Source organism: Colias philodice, chromosome 18 (assembly GCF_061535455.1).
Source record: "Colias philodice isolate Cphi_HAF_F1 chromosome 18, ilColPhil1 Martin Lab GWU primary, whole genome shotgun sequence".
Taxonomy (NCBI): domain Eukaryota; kingdom Metazoa; phylum Arthropoda; class Insecta; order Lepidoptera; family Pieridae; genus Colias; species Colias philodice.
Genome location: NC_143103.1, coordinates 1924322 through 1935595, shown reverse-complemented (window position 1 = coordinate 1935595; position 11274 = coordinate 1924322). Strand labels below are relative to the sequence as shown.

Genomic DNA, 11274 nt, shown 5'->3' with positions numbered 1-11274 from the left:
TTAGTACATAGTTTCTAATTCATTGTATTCTTTTAAGATTGAATATAAAATATGTATTTACAAGATAAATTTCCATTTTATGAGTATTTATGTATAGGCATTTATTTTTCCTAGTTGTGTAATTGCTCTTAAAATGTTAACAGGCATAGTAAATTTTATGATATTTTAATGTATATAATATGATTCAATTTTATACCATACTGAATATATTTGAATATAATTTAAGTACATAATATGTAGTCACTACGTAGTCCATTAGTTCTATTGCTACTCGAAGCAACTGGAAGATAGTTATTATTAGTTTTAGGTACCCAATCTATTGCTCGGCTTCTAAGAATGGCTTGGCCGAGTTAAATGTCTTTTGTTTTTATAAGAAAAATAATTAAGAAAACTTGACTGATTAAAGTCTTCAAAACAAAATATTTTACGAATATAGAGCACTTATTTATTTTTAAATCCACAACATGCTTTCAATTGAAAATTTGTCCCCTTGAGATTGAGACCTACAATTATTTTCGTATACAGTATAAACAATTTCCAATATGTCAGATTAAGCGAGATTGTAACCAAAGTGAGAACTTTTAAAATATAATCCGATAAACGGATTATAATTTATCGTGTGCCGATATAGCTTCGGGATGAAATACTGTGAATCCGGGATCGAAAGGGAGGCATAAATCGAGCTATGAAGAGAGGTCAGATGAGTTGACACAACAATTTTGGCGGTTTGATTTATTTCATGCGTTTATCATCATATTTTTGAATGTTTAAAGCACGTTTGGCTTTTCTTGGCGGGTTTATTTTTTATGAGTTGATATAAAAAATAAATAATATAGCATACACAAAAAATTGGCTCTAGTATTATGCTCGCAGTAGTGTACAAGAGACGTTCACAACTTCGTTGAATATATTTTTCTAAGAGGACTTCTTCTGGTAGAAACTGTTTACATGAAACAATAGACAAAAGCCCTGTTATATTAGTAACTGTTGTTTTATTATATAAGCTGTTTTAGTCGTGTAATTATAATAGTGTTGCCATTTAACGTAATATCATACAAAATTCAATAACAATTAGTGACTCTTCACACAAAATACATTCCCATAAAATAATATCAAAAGCCAGAAACATTCGGAAATAATATAACAGAAGGTAAAGTTTTCTCCTTTCTCGTGGATAAAGGGAAGATAAAATCTCAGCCTATACGCAAAAATTTCCCTCAAAAAGTGGAAATTGCTGGGGTTTCGTATTACGTTGTAATGACTTATTCCTTATCGATATTTTTTGTTAGCTTCGTATGGTATGGGGTAAGTTTAATATAAGAATTTCTATTAATAGTCGATACTTTTCTCTGTTATTACTGTGAATATAGGGATGATTTATTATATGTGATAAGTAGTGAGCGTTAGTTTACTTTGATGTCAGAAGGGAAAAAGTGAAAAAATAACCATAAGCAGCACTTGATGGTCAATTGCTTCTTATTGCAAGTTGATATTGTAGACAATCTATGGAAACTATCGTCAAGGTATCGTATCGTCATCGACAGCAACGTCATTATTAGCAAATAAGTTCCTGCTACGCTCGGCAGAGGCGCTATTGAAAATACTACACAAAATATGTTTTCGGTGACGATGTTTTTCGTGCTTGCGCCTTAGATGTTAACTTTTTAAAGCTAAATGTACTTATACAAAAATATTATTAAAAAAATTGTCATGAAACGAAATAACTTTTAATATTCTAATTTTATACGCAGTACATAAAAGCCTTAGTAAATTAGTATAGCAAGATTTCAGTCAAATTTCGCATTGTATTAACACCATTGTGTGTCTATATCAATTTAGGCGATCCAATACACATCTCTAACAAAAACTTGGCACGCGATCCAACACAATAGTGAAGAGATTTGTGGAATATTAATCAGCTAGGTGATAGATAGTGTGCCAGATACGTACGAATTAATCATATAGCAGACATTAGCATTGTGTACGATTTAATAGAGAAATGATGATGTTTTTGTACTAAAAACTCTATTCATATAGATATTATGATTGAAGTCGGTTTGTTTTGTTTTATTCAACTGTTGATAGTGATCTTTGAAACAATAATGCTGTAGTGATTCCTATCAGAATATTGATGAGGCCTTATGTGAAATGTCACACCTTTTTGTTGCATCTTATTTTGTACAATATTTTCGTGAATATTTGTTGGATTATTACTTGCGATACTTATTAGAAAAGGCACAACAGCGTTATCCGGGTCAGCTATAATTGTTTACTTTTAATCATTAAAAATATTAGTCGATATTTTTCTCTGTTATTATTTCGTACCTACATCACTTATATTTCAAATCACATCAACCGCAACTGGCTTAGATCAGTACTTTTAAGTTTTAACCTTACAAACCATACTAAGTTAAGCGCACTAACCTCACTAAGATAATCTTAAACTCTAAATCCATCGGTTAAAACGTATAAAAGTGTCTCGTATTTACCGAGGCGCCTCAGTAGATAGTGTTCCAGCTATCGCCCGGAAGAGCCACGCTTTTCAATGTCGCATGCACGAATTTTACAATAAATCACCTGTAGGAAGGAAAACATCGTGAATAAGGTTTTCGGAAATCTTCCCGATTTATAGACGAATTTTAGTTCAAGGACGGGCTGATAATGTGAAGTGCACTAAGCCGTGATATAATAATAAGGATAGACAGAATATTTAATTTTGCAAAAGCACTGGTATCGAGATGTGCTTTGGGGAGACTTCTTAAAATAAAACAGATATAATTGATGCATGTATTATCAAATCTTGATGGATAGATATTTGTTTAAACCTGAATGAAATTGGATCTAATGAACGAAAAATAAGAAAAGGATAATAGAATTACACAGAGATTGTAATAATATATATATATATATATATATATATATATATATATATATATATATATATATATATATATATATATATATATATATATATAATATTATTACAATATATATATATATGTATAGTTTAAAGGGCAAGTATTTAAATGTTTTACAAGTAAGTATTTTGTTAAATGTACTATTCTCAGAATTACAAAGATTTTAGTCAAAATGTTCACTTTAAACACAATATGTATTTCATTTGAACTCTTCACGTCTGTCTCACGTCGGATAGCAGCGATGTCGCCGCAGAGGACAGGCCAAGTTTCCCTTTTATCATTGTAAACATATGTTTTGTTAAGCTTTTGTGGTTAATAATTAATTTATTTTATTTGGATAAGATTTTTCCGAAGGTTTGTAGTGATATTATTTTGGTAGGAGGCTTGATAAATGTTAGTCCTGCTATAGATAAATTAGATAAACCTAAAGAAAGAATATTTCCATAAATTATTATGAATCAATTTCTTCGCCTGTTATCAACATTTTTGAGAGGTTGAACGGTATATATGAATATTTGTTTGTTACTCTTTCACGCTGAAACTGCTTGGATCTAAGCTTATGGCATAGAATAATATTATTATAGTCTGTATAAGTCTATAGGTATTTTTACATGGAAACTTCGGTCCATGCGAATACATATATTAGATCTACACTATTACAATCCACGCATTTTTGGATGACATGGATACTACAGCCTACGTGAGTACATTTATTCGAACTACGCTTGTAATTTTAAGCATAAATAAAATTATACATGAAATATTATCAAGTGCTTTTAATATTAATCTATATCAAAATCAATTACTTATTCTCTTATGAACGCTCCAAAGTTATGAATATTGGACCCTCGTCGGACCTTCTGCACTTGAGACCCTGTATTGTTTAGGTTCCTTAGATATTTCGAGACGTTTATATTTAGGTACATAAGTATGTACTCGATGGTAAACTATTATTAGCAAAAATCAATTGCCTTCAAAAATAAACAGAGAATATAGAGCATGGGTACTCTTTTATGAAGTCATTAAAATGTAGAGATCGTCTTCCTAAGAACACTACGTTTCTGTTTTTACTTGCTTGCCACACGGCTTTTTATACTCATATTTCTCAATTTATTTTAACTCTATCTCATGTTAAACTAACTTCTACTTCACGATATTGGTACGTTCTCACCTTTTTAATCTTAAAAGAAAAGCTTTCACTGAAAAAATAATGGGCATCAAAGCTCAATTTTATAACACGGAGATAGAACAATCAATTCTATTAGACCGGGAGATACTGACAGAAAATTTCGAGTCATTTGTAACAGGATGGCGGTTCTACAGGGGTCTTAGTACGCAATGACAAAAAGAAAAACGATGGTGTGAACGCTGGTACCGGCGGCTTAGTCGCGTGGGCGTCAGTCGAACTCGTCGGAAAAATAGCGAAGTCAAACGATTTGTAACACAAAAATTTTAGAATTTACCGATAGCCCATAAATAAGAAGTAGGCGGTAGTGTCATGCCATACTTTTCCGGTGTGACTTACAGCCCGCCATACCGACGCGAATGTGTTGATTTAAAAAAAACAATTCAACCATTTGTACCAGGCTAACTTTTGCACAGGTAACCATCGTCGTGCAGCCATTTACGAAAATCGCCATGCCATACTTTTCGGACGATTCCAAATGGTCGCCATACCGCCGAAAATCTGCAAATTTTTTTTTTCGCCGAACCATTTGTAACACCCTAAATTTTTTTTTCAACAACTCCTGAATGATTATAAATAGAAGTGTGATAATGCCATACCTGTGGGAGGTGGCGAATGTGTATAAGATTTTTTTTTATTGTATGATTTTATTCGTATTTTGAACGATTTGTAACAGTATGGCATTAATCTTTCCTATAAGTTTGAGGTTCAACAAATATAAATACAAAATTTCAAAGATCTAGGTGGTAGAAATCTTCACTTCTATAAATTAATAATAAATTTATTTATGAAGTATGGCAGCACTTTTTCCCCCTACAAGAAGTATGGCAAATATAATAATGGTCACATTTTATCAAATACTTTCCAAAAATCTAAATGCAATACTGGTACAAAAAGTTTGGCGAAAAAAAAAATTTTTGCATATTTTCGGCGGTATGGCGACCATTTGGAATCGTCCGAAAAGTATGGTATGGTGATTTTCGTAAATGGCTAGACGACGATGGTTACCTGTGCAAAAGTTAGCCTGGTACAAATGGTTGAATTGTTTTTTTTTAAATCAACACATTTGCGTCGGTATGGCGGGCTGTAAGTCACACCGGAAAAGTATGGCATGACAGTACCGCCTACTTCTTTTTTATGGGCTATCGGTAAATTCTAAAATTTTTGTGTTACAAATCGTTTGATTTTCGCTATTTTTACGACGAGTTCGACTAACGCCCACGCGACTAAACCACCGGTACCAGTGTTCACACCATCGTTTTTCTTTTTGTCATTGCGTACTAAGACCCCTGTAGAACCGCCATCCTGTTACAAATGACTCGAAATTTTGTGTCAGTATCTCCCGGTCTATATTAATCAGTACTAAATTTAACAGCCGTTTTTGAGAGGCACTGTCAAACAATATTATTATCATAATTCATAAGCCGACACGACTACGACACGATTTCCAGCCTGCACGATACACACCATTAAATAAATAAAACAGACAGATTTACGATCTTTACAGCGAATTATGGTGGCAATTATGCGTAAACACGAATTTTAAAAGTTGTCGAGGTTAATGCGTACTGTTTACCCGCGAGACGTAATTAGGAATAATAATAAATCTCGCTAAATAGACTAGATAGCGGGATTTGTAGGTCATTACACAGAATGTGTCGCAACACGTTTATTAATGGCTAGCGAATTCTCGAATTGGTTGGTTTTTTAATTGGGTAAAACGGACGAAACGAAAAATTATAAATTCTTACTAAGGTTGTTGTCTTTAAATCTATTAATTTTGGCTTAGTAAGAATACCTAAAGAGCAAATAATAATTTACTTTTAAATTGTTCCAGGACCGTCTTCTTGGTAGAGGGGGTCGCGTAGGAGCGTAGAGCGTACTGCGTAGAATCATAGCATGGACTCCTGGTAGTGACTAAAAAAGAAAATTTTCATCATTTGTTTATCTCTCAATCATATGTTTTACATTTGACCTCACAATCAGAAATATAAGAACTTCTTATGGCTCTATATGCGACAATCGCGGTGATTATTCGAAAAGAGGTGAGGAATTGAATATTACATTTTAAACGGTAATTTAGTGCAGATGTTTTGTGTTCTATAAAATATTGCCTCAACTATCCGAACAAGGATAGCTCTAGCCATAGAAGAGTTATGAAAAACAAAGCTAGTTAGCATCACAAAGCGGCATACATACCGCGTAATTGCTTCAAGAACTGCGCAAGACAGCTCCCTTGTTATTAATGACGAACCTACCCTCCTATTTACAAGTCATTAACTGGATCCCAAGGAATGTTTGCAAGCAAATATTGCGCGGCTGTGAATATGATTTATCTATCTCGAACTAGGGTAATGTTACAATTAGATTTACCGCCTTGATTGTAAAATAATATTCGGTTGTTTTGCTTGCTAGTTTTGATCTATGTTGTTTAAGTCGACTATTTGATTACCGTTTTGTGTTTAATATAAATAATTATATTATGGTAAGATATCCCGGGAGAGCAATATAATGTGTATTCTCTTTTTGTATTTGATATTGTATGAAGTTAAACTCAGATTTTGCATCTATGTGCATTTCCTAGATCTGTCACACGCGCACAAATAATGGCTGATGCCCTTTCTTGAGATAAATCGCAAATCATTTAGAATAGTAGTTGCTTCTTGATATGTGCAAAATTGCATATATCCCTGTTATAATAACATTTACTGCGGCTTTACAAACAGCTTATAGTGATAGAGTCCAAAATACACAAATAAAATTATACCAGCTAAAACAGTTTCTTCTCCACGTAATTGAATTGCTCCTACCAACCAGGTGTGACGAAACAAATTGCTTGAAAACACCAAAACTAAACGCACCTCCATTATATCTTAGGCCGGTAATTCAAGTCGGCAACTCAGGCTGATATGAATCTTCTCAAGCCAGTAACTAATTAGAGCAACGCTCGCCCAGACCACAAATTGGTCATGCCTGACTCGAATACCCGACCTATAGATTTCTGGTAATTATAATAGACGTCTTGACTCGAATGGGTGTTGAGAACTAGTTGGAGATTTGTTGCTATGTGCTGGGATGCGGTCAAGTCGATACGCTTTTAATCTTGTTTCAGTTCTGAAGGCTGGAATGGTGGATCCATTTGAGGGGTTAGTTCTCGTCATTGTGCCTAAAATTTACCATAATTGTGAAAATAATTAGGGCGATGTCACAATATAAGAACAAAGATGAAAAGGAATTCATAACGGCACTTATTTTGTTTACTATTTATATTCATCGAAAAAGCCTGAAAATCCCTTATATTAAAAATACGCATCTCTTGAGATAGTGAGTGAGGATACAAACGACATAAGAAAGGAAAAAGAACGCTAAAGAAAATGGCATCTTCATTTGACTTGAGTTTGCTCCTTACCAGTAACAGGGTTATATTTCATCGCGCTTTTAACACAACACAGTGTGAAATTAATTTTCCAGTGTGGGAACACTTTGTAAGCAGGTGCATCGCTGTCTAATAGGTAGTCTTTTTTAATGAAATTTATGAACCTGGTATTATGAGCTCTTGTGCTTGAGTGTGAGTAACGACGGATAAAAGCATGCATTTGTACGAATATACCAGCACTACAGTATAAGCTTAGTACGCCCTAAAAACTAAATCTATTTTCTCGACTCAATTTATTTTTATTTATCGCAATAATTTAATCGAAAAACTTGGTAAAACGAAATGGATTTAAGTTGTAGTAAACAGATTAAACAGTACATCTTGCGCGGGAAAATCGTAAATTCTAGAAAAACGATTTTCGCAAAACTTGGGTAGTTTAAAGTTTCGTAGCAAGCAGAGCGGAACGGGCTAAGGGTGAACCCTTATGTTCCAAATCATGGCCATTCTACACGACTTTACATTTAAATTACAAACTGTACTCATTTTGTAAGGAATCGTTTTTGAGGTGGAATAATAGAAACAGTTACGTTTATACGATTTGCATAGATTTACTTTTAGATGGAGGGAAAACTTGCGTATTCGTTAAGCGATACTAATTTATTATTGAGTTTACGAAATGAGTGATAAGTAAAAAGTGTTTATATGCTACAATAATAACAGGGCAAAGCTATTATGTAATAGACTGAAGAAAATTCAATAACTGACATTTATAAATGAAGCCAGCGATAAGGAAGGTTAATTAATATCTGGAAACACAATGAATAAGAAATTTCAATTACTTTTTTACATAATATTATGATTTGTGAAGAGTTTTGTTGATCTTGTGATGCTTGAAAATGTATCCTATTACGAGAGATCTAAGTGATAAATAAGGAAATTTATTTCATTTAATATTAACATTTACGAAATTCTTGTGAAAAATTTGATCTGTACCAACATAACATACCGAATGTTAATTAAGGACTTGGTGGAATGTCACTTTACTCTTTCACAAAACAGTCCAACTGTACAAAATTGATTATGTTACAACTAGCACGCTTGACCTTCCACGGACAAAAGATTTAAATATCAAAGAAAATATCCACTACAATAGAAAATGGGGATAATTTTATATTTTTTCGTGAAAAAAGAAATAAGCCTTTGTTCTTAAGGCTACGCTCCGTTAACTTTTTTATCCAGTGATAATCCTATTGTGAAAAAAATTGTGTCGCTGAGGGCGTTGGATGTAGTCTGAGCTGATTTTTTGCGTAATGAAAAAGTATTTAGTATGATGGGAAAATGGGGACGGAAGCAGGAAACAAGTTAAACAGACACGCACATTTATGAATTATGGTACAGTTAAAAGGCACAATATTAAAAAAAAATTATAATTGGCAAGCTTATAGCTTAGCAACCGGATTATTATTAACGAAAATTCTTTATTGGGGATATAAAAACAAAATATTAGGACAAGTTTCAAAAGAAATAAAAACTAAAATAGCACATAATATAACTCAGAAGAATGTTAATCTTACTAATTGATGTAAATCAAATTTAAACATAATTGACCAATGATTTTCATCTATTCGCAGTTAAATACGCTAAAATGAAACACAAACCTGACACAAACCAAACATGCAGGACACTTCAAACAATTCCCCGTGAAAACTTTAAATAAACAACGTTTAAAATATCAAGTGTGTGACTACAAAAGCATACCGCTGACAGGGGGAGCCACTGGCGCATTTTCTATTGCGACTAAACTTTGTACCGCTATAGTGAGCACGATTGAGGTGGTAATCAGAAACTTTGGGATTATATTACGGCTGCAGATAGTTTTTGCCTGTGTGACATTATATTTCTACCCGAGTATAGCGAAGCCCTCCTTTTTACTTAAAACCCTCCTTTTTACTTTAAATTGAATATGATTTTGACCTTTATCTATATAGGTGTTGTTAGTAGAATTTTTATTGTCGGCTGATTATGTGCATGACGTTCCGTTAAATTGACTACAGAGCTCTCTAGGAGAGTAGAGAATTAAAAAGAAAAGTTGTGTGGGGTTCAAATGAAAGAGATTTCCTAGCAAATTTCTCATATGTAATATGTATACACCTACATATAATTCACATAACTCCAAAATAAGTTAAATAAAAATAAAGTTTAAAACTAAAACCCGACTATTAAATCTACGTTGAAATAATGTACAACGTATATTTATAAATCATTATATGCCAGATACTGTATCAAAAGCAGATTCATTTTAATAATGAAATAAAATCATAGTGACATACGATAACATCTATCCTTTAATTAAATATCTATCAGTATAATGTATATCATACAGAATTATATCATAATATGTATAATGTACTTACTGTGATTTTTGTCCTATATTTTCAGAATTCCAAGTCACCCTACAGATACAAAGACGTAAGAGTTATGCAGTATTCTGGAAACCGCCTTAGTTGGGACAGGCTCTGGAGATAAACGGCTTTCTTTGATATATCTGTATCATGTTATCGAACTGATGCTGAAGCAAATATGTTTTATTTAAATAGATAATATTTAGTACTAGAAATGTGTGTGATGACCAGCAAAAAACCTTCATTCAGACTGTTGTAGAATGCAGATTTTTCAATTTTATAAATAGCTGTAGATGCTTTTCATCAAGCCTTCAAAATGGCCGAGTAAAATAAAAAAAACTATTATTTTGATCTAGATTCAAAAAGGTTGAAATCCACCATGAAATAAGCAAATGTTTTTTGTGAAATTACTAAACTGGAATATGCCATACATTTGAATTCTTCACATGCAGACATTCAGTTAAAACAAACACCAATTCAAAGCGCCATTGTTATATGGCTAAAATATTAGTATAATACATATGAAATAAGCATTATATCAGCAACAAACGCGGCGTAAAATGCACAAAGATGTCGAAATAGCTGGAATTCTCAGCTGCGCTTAGTTTCTAATTTTGATATCCACACTATGCGCCTTTACTTATTAGAATATGTGTACACGTGCGACTTTTTGTCGATTTAAAATCGCATGTTGAGTATACGCGACTTATTTTCTACTAAAGTCTAACTCATATTAATAAGTAATAACTATAGAAATAAATCTGTTCCAAAACTTCACTAATTCCTTAAGGAGGCTACATAGACTAATGCTACATAGACCTTGAAGATTTATTCAAAGCTGTTTGTACATACGTAAACTGTGAAAAATAATCATGTCGGTAGGTACCAGATCATCACAATTAATTTACCTTTATTATTTTACATAGTACTTAAAACGTAAAAAATATATATAGGTCTAACCTATCTACTTCATTATTTTTTATCAGTCTCGCCACGCCTGTTTTACATAAGCATAATCTTCAAGGTCATTTAACAATTTTAAAGCAAATATCTTAATTTAATTATAAATCAGGTCTTACATACAGTCGTATAATATTCTGAAAATTAGCATTTGGGTGCTATATCCCTTTCTCTTAATGCGATAGACAAACATTGTAAGTTTATTTTGACAGGCTTCTCGAGACGCTTTGGTTGCGTTTTGTTATGATCCTATAGAGAAATTTGCATTGTAATTAAGTTGGTATTGTGTTTTCAATCCTTCTTAGTCTGTATTGTATTGAAGCTGAAGGAATATTTGGAGACTCTAAATTGTATGGGTATTTGAGCAGTATATGAAGTCAAAACTATTTCTACAGTTAAACCAATGCAGACTGTGTAATAAAAAATTAACTG

At 32.6% G+C, this 11274-nt stretch overlaps 1 long non-coding RNA gene across 1 annotated transcript; it reads right to left on the bottom strand.

Moving 5' to 3' along the window:
• Nucleotides 1-2312: 2312 nt before the first annotated feature.
• LOC149480252 (uncharacterized) lies at nucleotides 2313-9256 on the bottom strand. The gene is made up of 3 exons (XR_016316996.1): nucleotides 9139-9256; nucleotides 5926-6021; nucleotides 2313-2577 (listed from the first exon to the last, which is right to left on the bottom strand). It is a non-coding gene; the product is annotated as an uncharacterized LOC149480252 (long non-coding RNA).
• Nucleotides 9257-11274: the final 2018 nt, after the last annotated feature.